The sequence below is a fragment of the Miscanthus floridulus genome, chromosome 3 (assembly GCF_019320115.1).
Source record: "Miscanthus floridulus cultivar M001 chromosome 3, ASM1932011v1, whole genome shotgun sequence".
Lineage (NCBI taxonomy): Eukaryota > Viridiplantae > Streptophyta > Magnoliopsida > Poales > Poaceae > Miscanthus > Miscanthus floridulus.
Genome location: NC_089582.1, coordinates 127,390,988 through 127,403,466, shown reverse-complemented (window position 1 = coordinate 127,403,466; position 12,479 = coordinate 127,390,988). Strand labels below are relative to the sequence as shown.

The 12,479-nt window shown below is 43.5% G+C and overlaps 1 pseudogene; it reads left to right on the top strand.

Annotated features, from left to right (window-relative positions):
* Positions 1-704: 704 nt before the first annotated feature.
* On the top strand, positions 705-7,421 carry LOC136542391 (putative disease resistance protein RGA3; annotated as a pseudogene).
* The last annotated feature ends 5,058 nt before the right edge of the window (positions 7,422-12,479 follow it).

The window sequence follows — 12,479 nt, the reverse complement described above, 5'->3', positions numbered from 1 at the left end:
TAACCAAACACCACTGGAACTAAATCCGTCAAGCTACATCGCACCTAGTCCCTCTAACCAAACCCTAGCTTAATTAATTAAAAAATGCCCTTTGTATTGTACTCCCTCCGTTCCAAAAAAAATGACATTTTTTAACTTTCGAACATCGTATTTGACCGTTCGTCTTATTCAAAAAATTTATGTAAATTATAAAATAAATAAATCATTATTAAAGTATCTCTAATCTAATAATAAAATAAGTCATAATAAAATAGATGATATTTATATAAAAATTTTGAATAAGATGGATAGCAAGACCTCTGAAAGTCAAAATCGATGATTTTTTTAGCATGGAGGGAGTACTCGCTCTTTAGCGATCTGGTGTCAGGGATGGTACTTGAATAATTAAGTCCGTGTTTAGTTCCCAACCAAATTCCCAAAAAGTGCTACAGTACTCATTACATCAAATCTTGCGATACGTGCATGGAGCATTAAATATAGACGAAAAAAACTAATTGCACAGTTTAGTTGAAAATTACGAGACGAACGTTTTGAGACTAATTAGTCCATGATTAAATACTAATTACTAAATAAAAACGAAAGTGCTACAGTGGCCCAAATTTCAAACTTCCACCAACTAAACACGCTCTAATATCCACACACGGTGCAAGTTGGACTTTTCCTCTCTGATGACAAGCCTGTCGCTGATGTATACACCTCTTTCCTGTCCATCCCCTAACCTAATCCCCCATTCTATAGATCTTGCACGAACGAAGATGGAAGACAATGGACGGTGCCTGCCAGCTGCCATCGGAAGTTTTGTGGGGAAGCTGCGTTTCTATCTAGGAAACAGCGGTGATTCAGGCAAGTTTAAAGGCGCCATGAAGATGCTCAGTTTGTTGGAGGAGAAGCTCAAGCTCCTCCGAGATGGGGATCTGCAGCGTGTTAGTTTAGACAGAGAGGAAGAGATGAACACATGGCTACAGCAGGTGAAGGAGGCTGCAGACGACGCAGAAGAGCTGGTCAAGGACATGGAGGCCGGTGAGTCAGCAATTCCTGATGTTATGGCTTGGTTTCGTTCTGATAGCAGTAATCTCCTCAGAATGAAATATACCATCGGGAGACTTGTTAGCGTGTGCACTGAAGGTGAATCCCTTCTTGGCATGCCGGACGTGGATGAGGATGTCCGGGAAAGCAATGGAAATGATAGTGCTCCCTGGACCCCTGATCACACCTATGTTGTTGGTCGAGATAAGGAAATAGCTATGATTTTGGACATGATATTGGATGATGCTCATTTCAAGGCAGCAACGTCGCTTGAAAGCTGGGAAACTATTGATAGCTTACAAATTTCTCAGAAAGGATGGATCATTGAGACCCTCAGGAACATAAATCTATCTGTGCAGAGACATGAAGATGCACAAGTATCACCTTACCAAAAGGAAATTGGTGGCACAATAGAATATACCCGGGTGTACAATAATACTGTAAGGGAACTGACGAACCCTGTTATCATTCCCATTGTTGGAATCAGCGGGGTCGGTAAAACAACACTTGCCCAGCTCATTTTCAATAACGAAAGGGTCCAGAAGCACTTCCAGGGTCAATCTGCATGGGTCTATTGTACTGACATCATCAGAAAGGAAGAGTTGATGACAAAAATCTTGGTATCTTTGCAGCCTCCAGACAAGATGAACAGCCTCCGCAATCAGCTTCAGAGTTTCATAGGAGGAAAGAGGTTTTTCCTTGTACTTGATTATGTATCTGATGAGATATGTGCAGTTTGGGGTGATGTAATAAGTGTTCTAAGCAGAGGTGCACCTGGAAGCGTCGTCCTAGTGACAACCCAACTGTATGGTGTGGCCAACTTTATGGGGACTAACCAAACCAACAACCAACAACAAAACCTTTAAGTCCCAAACAAGTTAGGGTAGACTAGAGTTGAAACCCAACAGAAACAATTAAGATTCAGGCACGTGAATAGCTGTCTTCCAAGCACTCCTATCTAAGGCTAAGTCTTTAGGTATATTCCATCCTTTCAAGTCTCCTTTTATTGCCTCTACCCAAGTCAACTTCGGTCTTCCTCTGCCTCTCTTCACGTTACTATCCTGACTTAGGATTCCACTACGCACCGGTGCATCTGGAGGTCTCCGTTGCACATGTCCAAACCATCTCAGCCGGTGTTGAACAAGCTTTTCTTCAATTGGCGCTACCCCTAATCTCTCACGTATATCATCGTTCCGAACTCGATCCCTTCTTGTATGACCGCAAATCCAACGCAACATACGCATTTCCGCGACACTTAGCTGTTGAATATGTCGTCTTTTCATAGGCCAACATTCTGCACCATACAACATAGCAGGTCTAATCGCCGTCCTATAAAACTTGCCTTTTAGCTTCTGTGGTACCCTTTTGTCACATATGACACCAGACGCTTGCCGCCACTTCATTCACCCTGCTTTGATTCTATGGCTAACATCTTCATCAATATCCCCGTCCCTCTGTAGCATTGATCCTAAATATCGAAAAGTATCCTTCATAGGCACTACTTGACCTTTCAAACTAACATCCTTCGTAGGCACTACTTTATGGGGACTACGACTCCAATATTTTTGAATCCTCTGCAGTATGATGACTTGTGGAAACATTTTAAGCATCATGCATTTTCTGGTAATCAAAGTACAGAAGCTCTGGAGTCAATTGGCAGAAAAATAGCAGACAAATTACATGGTCTTCCTTTAGCAGCAGCAATGATTGCGGTATCATTGAGAAATTATTTAGATCAAGTGCACTGGAATACTCTCTTAAAAAGTTGGTGGTGGAGTGTTTCAAGTAATAGTTTGGGCATCCATGTTGCAGCTTCTCTTGGAGTTTGTTACTGTGAATTACCTGCACATTTGAGGCAGTGCTTTCTTTATTGTTCAATATTTCCTAGAAACTATATATTTGGAAAATATGAGTTGATCCAGATGTGGATAGCTAATGGCTTCATTGAGCTAAACCACACTGCTGGTACAAGAAGCTTGGAGGACGTAGCTTCCGAATGGTTTGATGAACTTGTCAATAGGTGCTTTCTGCAACCAACAATTTGGGAGCTCCGATACGTTATGCATAATTTGGTTAGAGATTTTGCAATTGCCTTAACTTCTAATGAGCATCGTGGTGTTGATTGTGAACTGGTAGATCTTCCACACAGTGTCCGCCATTTATCCATGGATATTGATCATATGAATGTGCCATGGGCTGACTATAACATTAAAAGTTTGCGATCACTAATGTTGTTTGGTGGCTTCCATGACACCAACCCTAGTGAAGGTTACAATACTAGCCTTCTGGAGAGGTCTTATGGAACTTATGGCACTGTTGATAACATTTCTGAGGGGTTTTCTGACTCAATTGATAAAGGTGCTAACATCATTTTGAAGAGATCTTGTGTGACTATGGACAACATTTTAGGGAAATCAACAAGCTTGCGCTTATTGAATTTGTCTAACATGAGGCCCGATGATGCATCAGCATGCATTGATGATCATCTACCTGTTGAAGATAATGTTGCAGCTTTTTTGAAGTTCATTACAATGAATCCAAAGCTGCCGCGGTTGACTCATCTCAGATACTTAGATTTTTCATACAGTGGGATTACTGAACTTCCTGATTCTGTATGTACCTTGTGCAATCTACAGGTTCTTGGCTTGCGAAGCTGTAGATTCAGACAGTTACCAAGACACATGAACTCATTAATTAGCCTGCGACACTTATATGCAGATGCAGATACAATTGCTCTAATTAGTGGCATTGGAGGGCTAACAGAGCTCCAAGACTTGCACGAATTCCGTGTTAAAGCAGACGATGGCCACAGAATAACTGAGTTAAGGGACATGAGGTACATTCAAGGTTCCCTTTGTATCTCAAATCTTCAGAGTGTGGCCAGTCAAGCAGAGGCAGCTCACGCTAACTTATTCAGAAAGGAGCGTATTACTTGTTTACATCTAAAATGGGACAGAAGTCAATATTTGAATGGTAAATATAACCCTTTCAGAAAGGAGTTGAGTCAGTATGATGAAGGTCAAAAAGAGCCAGGTCATGTTTCCTTACTTCAGAAGAATTACAGGTCTTCAGATATTTCAGGGTCAATTGTGAATCTACCAGGGGTCTCTACATCTGATCTAGCCATTGGCATACTAGAGTGTTTGTCTCCACCAAGGAATTTGCAAAAGCTGAAAATTTTTGTGTACCCAGGGTGTTCATTTCCAGACTGGATGGAACGCCTTAGATATATCCAAGTTATTGAGATAAGCCACTGCATAGAACTGCAGGTACTTCCTCCTATTGGACAGCTGGAGCATCTAAGGAAACTGAAGTTATATGAGTTGCCATCCATAAAAGATGTCAGGTCTGATGTATACGGAACCTCGAATGTTGTCTTTCGTTCTTTGGAGGAGCTGAGTTTTGGATCCATGGTAAAATGGGAAAATTGGGCAGATGCAGAGAACAGACAATTCTTTCCAAACCTGCAAAAGATGCAGATTAATAGGTGCTATAATCTGAGGGAACTACCTTTTATGGCCTTGGGCTTAGCTATCAAAGAACTTTCACTTTCACTTTCACTTTGTGGTTCATATTCCAGTACAGTATCAAGTTATTTGTGTCGACTAACCTGTCTCACACATTTAAAGGTAAATGATTGCTCACAAAAGTTAATCCTTCCATGTCAAAGCTTGGTATCACTGGAATACCTGCACCTTTCAAATTGTAAGGAGCTCTGCTTTGAGGGTGGAATTTTTTGTATGAACAATTTGAAAGCCCTACATATTTCCAGCTGCCACATAATCACATTATCCCTAGAGGAAGAGATCAGTCGCCTGCTCTCAGGTTGGGCACTAATGTATGGGGAAGAGCAAGCACTTCTTCTTAAAGCTACTATTCTTCAGTTAGTCAAAGCGACAGGCATGAAAAGTAGAGAAATCCACCTTCCTGTTTCCTCTGTAGCTGGATTATCCAAAGAGTCAGGCAGAAAAAGGAGAGACACAACGCATAAACATGAACACATTCATGTTATGCAATCTCTCACTGAACTTACAATGGATAACCTTTCCCAGTCTCTAAATCTTGATAATATTCTTTGCAAGCTTTCAGCACTTCGCACTCTGTGTCTTCACAAGATTCAAAAGATATCTGTTCTTCAAGAACAGTGGCTTGAACAGATTAAGTCCCTACAGGAGCTGGAGTTTTCTAGTTGCTACCTACTCAGGAAGCTCCCCTCGAACCTGAACTCTCTGTCGTCCTTGAAGAAGTTGAGTCTGCAGTCATGTTCCCAAATTCACTCGCTACCATCAAAAAGGTCTACCACAGAACCTAAAGGAGTTACAGATACTAGGTTGCTCACATATCCTAGAGGCACGATGCCAGAAGGAGGATGGGGAGATATGGGTGAGGAAGAAGATACAGGAATGGCAGATGCAAAAAATAAAAGAATATCGACAGAAAAAAAACAAACGAGTTCTGGCAAGGATGGCAGATGTACGAGGAAGAGTGGATCCAGTGTGCCGGAGACCAGCTGAAGAATAAGGGAGAGTGGTTGACAAATGAAGAAGAGGATTGGCTGAAGCATAGTGCGATGGAACTGGCAAATAATGCAGATGTATGGTGCAAGGCCATGGGAGAAGATTGGCCGAAGATTGCTCACGTTCCTTATATCCGCGTGAATGGAGATATCATACAGAACCTTTATCTCTGAAGCTGCAGCTTCACCAAATCTGTGTGAAAGGTAAAGTTCAACAGTACACATTACAATTGCCCTCTCATTAGCTTTTATCGATTGAATCTATGATGCTGTTTGCCCTCTGCTTGGGCATGTCCTAGTAAATTACACATTACATTCTAATTTGCTACCTTATTCTTGTGATGCAAACACCAAATAGGTACATAACAGATCCCCAAAGATATGCATTGGTTGAGTCCGGAATTCATTATGAAAAACAACTACAACTTCACAGCTTATGTTATACATTTTTCTTTAGGGTTATTGCATGTAACTATAAAGTTATTATAGCCTCTCTTGAGTTTTGTGGCACAATTTCTTCACAGTTCCAAACTTGACATTTATTTTTACCCTGCACCGTGCTCCCATAACTGTCCGTCTGAGTATAGGCTTAGCAAAGATATTACAGTTTGAAGCTGGCATCTAAGAGTCAATTTTAGAAAAAATGTGTTCAAAGCTTTCTATGGTTGCAGCATATTTTATACAAAAAAATAAGACGGAATATAATAAGCATCACAATTCACATGTGGACCTATAACTTGATTTCCTTTTAGTTTTTTTTTTTTTTGGTTCAGAACTGCCAACGAACGAGGTTATACATGGCGGGCTTATTTTCTTCGGTTGTTCGTGTCAGCACCCATATTATTCCGAAATAACAAAAGAGAGTAGGTCCTTGATCTTGTAATTAGATTGGGTGTGAGTGGAGAACTGTACATGTTTTTATGGAAACGAAATGAAGTATATTATCCTTTTTTTTTCCTTTTTGCACAAATTCTTAGACTGACTTATGCAAATGATTAAGTAACCCCTCATGATTTGCAGGTTTTTTTTAGTGTAAAGAAGTGACAACTTCTAGGAAGCTAACACCATGACGCATTCCACATCCACGCACGGTGCAGCCATTGAGCCATGGAACCAACTCAAGCACATCCCTGTACTGCAAGGCAGCTGCATGATCTTTGTGAAGCATCATGCCAGGTGCAACGGGCTTCAGAGAACAACATAGCCGGGCAGCTTTTGCGTCAAAAAAACATAACTGGCAGCTTGGCTCCTCAATGGACGGTATGCATCGGTCGTTTTTTTTTTTTAAGATAACGGAACAAAATCCCAGCCTAGGCAAGTCTAGTTTTGTGCAGTACTCCTATTTGGAACGCCTTGGGGGGAATTTAATGTTTCCGCTGGATATTCTAACGCATCTCCGGTTGTCCACTCTGCAGTGTCCTCACTTCATGGAGCCGGGAGATCCTGCATCTTACTGCTGAGCGAAGTGGCAGTTGAGCAGATGCAGAAGCTTCAGAATTCTGAGTTAACATACTCTCTCCGTCCAGATTCATAGCTAGAAGTGCATTTTTTTAATAGAGTGAGTAGGAGTTTTTTTTTTGGGACAGTGGGTAGGAGTACTTTACAAAAGATTCTGAGTTAACGCAATTGGCAGTTGTTTCCTGGTCACCCTTGACGCTTAAACATATGCTGGATTTTGTTGATATATGGAGGAAACAACACGTGATTTTTAGTGCCAAGAAACTGACGAGATTATGTGATGCATTGCACTTCTATCTGGGACTCTGTTTGCAGAACTGCGGTGGTATTGGTGCGTAACTCATGACGTGCACGCTAACAGGCTGTTTGGTTTGGGGAGTACCCCGTCTGGCATCAGCTCGTCCGGGCCTATTTGGTTGGGAGCTGCAAAAAGTTGCATGGGCCACCAGGCAACGTCCCCGGGCTTGTATTTTGATAGCCTGAGGCTGAGATGAATGCCTGGCCAATTTGCCTGGCACCAGGGCTAAACAGGCCGTTCGTCCTATGATTTATGAAGGAATGATCGGTCACCCGTTTATACTATCGTAGGTCACCCGTTCATACTATCGTAGGAAATTATCTGGTAATGGTTGAGTCGACTCGTACGCCAAACCAAACACTGTGTTTAGGCTCGGGCCGTAGACACTTGTTCATTGAGAACAGCTCCAGCAGGGCCTTTACTTAAACCCATATAGCTAAATATGAATGCCCAAGCTAAAAACATCACTCCAACAGTGCCCCTCCTACAGACCCTATATTTGGCTAGACACTCAAATCCTCCCTCTAGACCCAATTCCTATTGGCCCAACACCCCAGCCCACATCCTGCAGCGCCGTACGGAACCGCGAGCGCAGCCGCGCGCCGCCTCTGTTGTTGGTGCTTCTTAGCGTAAGCAGGAAACTCCGCAAACGCATGAAAGTACCGTTGTAGCATTTCACCTGGTGGTATTCAGGGTATCGTATTTCCACGAGAAACGGGTATGTAAGTAGTCTTTTGGTTAGTTTACCCAGGAGAACAAGATGAAGGGTAACTTGGGTAATGAGGTTCGTCTAAGCGTAGAAACCTTAAGTGAAGATAATTTTACTACTACAGACTTACTTCGGGCACCGGCTTACGCTTGGTCTGCTAGGCGATACCGGCCTACAGCTCTACGCCATATCCGAACGTAGGGGATTACAAAGGACGAACAGGGCTGTCATCGTCTGCCGCCTACCCCTCAACCGGAGGATACAAGGCAAACGAAGGTAACATGTAGCTTAGACACCACGTCTACGCTAATCGCTACTACTCTAGCGTTGGCCAGGAACATCCGTCTTTATTAGGAGTCCTCTACTAGAGCACCCATCATGAGGACAGACGACGAACCCAGAAGTAAGTAGTAACAATGATAACTTAACTTAAGGGATCAAAACCGAAAGATGAACACGAACTTCTTACTCCAAGTAGTAAGATGAACGTAGAGGTATAAGTGTAGAGGGGGCCGACAAGTCCGACACTCCATCCACCCGTTGTACAAGGCTCGCCGAGTACAAGAAGTAGAGGGTACCACTACTCCGCTATTCCTCTCATTCTTTCCCTCTCACTCCCTAACTAGTCTAGCTAGAAGCTAATGGAATGAGTGTAGCCTTTCTTCTTCTTCTCCAAATGTGTATGATCCTCTTCAATGTGAGGAGGAGGGCTCCTTTTATAGCTTGAGGATGGTCGGTTGATCATGTATTTTAGGAAAGCACCGCATGCAACCGCCTCCACGTGCATTGAATGCACCGCCAGAGAAATGCGGGGCCAGGCAGAGCTGGGGCGGTGCGCCCGCACCCTAGGCTACGCGCTTGGCCACCGCCTTCGGCGTGTGGGCTCCTAGCTGGGCCTGGGCCTCTACTGTTATGGTGTTCTGCCCTATTATGGAGTATGAATGGGCTTTTGCATATGTTTTTCTTGAATGCGCCTTCTCTGTTGCGTATTTTGGTGCATGTTCACATGTTGCCCTGCAAAACATGTATATACCAAAACTCGTGGAAAATGTGAGTTGTAAGCCCTAATTCTGAGTTTTGGTATTCATATTTGTTTTATTTTGTTTAAATATTGGCGGTAGAAATATGAGTTAAGCACTGCCAACAAGCTCCCCCACACTTAGTCCTTTGCTCATCCTTGAGTAAAGTTCTAAGGACTAAGCGGGTTCATATCCTTGATTTGAAAATTTGCACACAGGTTATTCCAAGCTTCATCTGAACCTATGAACTTCCAAGTGTCTACCAAAATATCTTGGGTAATTGAAAAATGGACGGCTTGGATTCAAATCTTCTCACTCTATTCCTGCTCAGAAACTTGGGTTTTTGTATGTCTTTTTTTGAAAACATAAAGATAGCTTTTGTTCCTTGAATGATTCTCTCAAGTCGCTCAAATTTGTAAGTGGTTCCTTACCAAGGCATATTTTGAAATTTTGCCTTCTCTTTTGATCACCCTACTTCTAAAAAGCTTGTATGGAGTTTTGGGTAGGGATAAACATTTTGAGGCACACTTACCTTGCATATATTGTAAAGTCAAATCCCAGACTGCACCGGAGAGAAGCGTCATACCCTTAGATCAAAACAGTGCAAGTGTGTGGAATTTTCGGTGGAATTATACTCCTCTATTTGATATGATCTCTTTTTCTAGCTTTTTATTTTTGAGACACGGCTATCTTATTATCGGGTATCGATATTAGGGATACCCGGAGAAAGGAAGTTAACGGCCATGAACATTAATTCGCCCGGGTGGTCCAAGACGTATTTAAGTCTCGCCCGACCCCAAGGACGCGGGCTCTGTCTCGCCCGACCCCGAGGGCGCGGGCCTCGTCTCGCCTGACCCCTCGGGTGTGGGCTCCATCTTGCCCGATGGGGATCCATATCGCCTCCGACCACTACGGGTCTAAGAGTATGACCCTAGGGTCAAACTTCTGACACCAGGAGGGAAGCGGGCATGTCTCGACGTGACCCATGGCCATGATGGATCATACCTAGGGGCTCACATCACCAACAGTGTCGGGCGTGTCAGCGCTGTGCTGCCTAATCCCCGAACGGGTTCTAACATGAGTATTTGTTGACCATGTTGCCCGTTGGAACAGAGTGGAGCGCCGTGGCCGGCTGACGATGCCTGCGTATGGCGCCAGTGATGAACAGGGCCACGACGTGGAGCCATCCTTGTCATCATCTATAGGACTGATGGGACCCGCATAAAGGGGATGAAGGATGCCGCGACATTAGAGGCCTTCTTCTCCCTCACTTTTCTCCGTTTTCTCTCTTTCTCTCTCTGTAACCTACGCCTTCCCCTTCACCTATAAAAGGGGAAGCAGGACGCCCCATGAGAGGCACGAGCACACGCCTAAACGAGCTCAACTAGACTCAACTCCATTTGATCTTTTCACCAGAGACTTGGGACCTTCTTCCTCTCTCGTCTATTTGTAACCCCTACTACAAACTTGTGCCGGTAACATGAGTAGCAGTAGACTGGACGTAGGGACATTCCGCTTGAACTAGTATAAATCCTTGTGTCCTCCGAGCACACCATCTGGGCTAGACGCACAGATACAAATTGGTGTGCTAGGTAGGGGCTTTTTGCGTGTCTCGACATCCACATCAGGCCTCAGAGGGTTAGTCATAGCGTTAGTTGGGTCCCGGGTGCGCATGTGCGCATTGAGAGCCTAGACTTAATCGTCACAACGAAGGGAGAGTTGGTGCAGGCTCCTACCGCTGTCCAGCCTCTCCACTCCACCGGCCTTGATGCGATCGTCGAGGTGCTTGAGGAGCTGCAGTTGCATGCGCCGAAGGCCCATGTCCTCGGGAGCGACCGGCTCCTCGGCTTCAACTATGGGAGGCTAGAGCACCAACTCGACGCCTTTCTAGGACCCTATCGATGCAAAAATGTGTCGGTGCGCCTGGCACACAGCAAGCTAGAAGGATCTGCTTAGGATGAGCCTGGAGATCCACTTGGCTTCAATCGCAAGACCCATCGACCCTGCGAATTCCTCCCAAGGGCGTGCCAGTCAATTTGACCTACAATTGATAAGGAGAGAAAGTTTATCAGTAATTTAAGGCGGAACATGCTGGTCTTGCCCAGATAGTTCCAAGTGTGCCGCTTTGGGAGCAGCCAGACGGGAGAAATCGACTAAATGGCCGATACACAAAGAAATTGGCTATTAAGGACTGTAAAGCTCGTGGGTTGCGATTGATCTTATGATGACAAATACAATGCACGCAGATGTAAGTAAAATCATTAGCTAGGTGGATATTACTAGTGTAAAGCATTGAGCCAATGAATCTAACGAGAAAGGATATAACATGCGAACAAATCGACTGTCTAGTACAAATGGATCTACAAAAGCTCTGAATCTAATCCATTACTATCAACAATGAGGTTCGACTGGATCGATGGTAGCTATGATGATAATAACAAACTAAAATTGAAGAATCCATAAAACCGTCTATACATTGACAGGTTTTCTAAAAGACATGCTATATCTGTGAAAGCACAGGCGAATCGGCTGAAATAGTCGATTCAACTAGAAAAAAGGGTCATAGCATATAAACAATCGACTATTCAATACGATCAGACCTATAAACTCCTCAAATCTAACCTACTATCTTTAATAGTGGGGTTCGATCGGATCGATGGTAGCTATAATAAAGATAACGGATTAAACCTTTAAAGAAAACAAATCTATTCACATTTAACAGGGTCATGAAAATATGCTATGAACGTTAAAGTGCGGGCGATCGGCTATTTAGCCGATGCAAGCATAGCAAACAGTCAAGGTCACGGCTGATCGAAAACAAATCTACCAACTAGCATCCTCCGATCTAAAGTGCCATCAGTGGGGATCGACCGGATCATTATAGCCATAATAGCGAACTATAGACCAGATTTAACTAGCCAGCAAACCTCCTCAAGATCAGACATGCCTTAACCGCGTACTATGAACAATCAAGATCGAAGTGGAACAGCCAATGAAATATAACCCGTCGCTTAAAGTAAGAAACATCGTATTATAACAAAGTAAATGACGGATTAAAAGGATGTGAAGTTGATCTAGATCGATCTCGACCGGGTAGGTTGATGTTGCTGAAACTAATGGCAATAAGAACATCAGCAAGATCAGTAACTTAATGAATCTACCCAAAGGATGTCACCCTTAGGTAGAGCCGATAACTTGACCTTAATCTAATTCGAGCAGTGGAGGTCGAACTTAACCGATGCAGTCATACTTGAACTAGATAAGAATTGATAACTAGCTTATACTAGAGCTCGTAGTGGAGGTCGAACTTAACTGATGCAGCCTTACAAATAGAAGTATAAGCCATGACGGTACTTACAAACAAGTCAGAGGTCGGCCAGACCGATGCAACCCTGCTTGTTGAAGAACTCACCGAGATCTACACTACTACTCCTAAGGGTTGGCGTAAAGCCA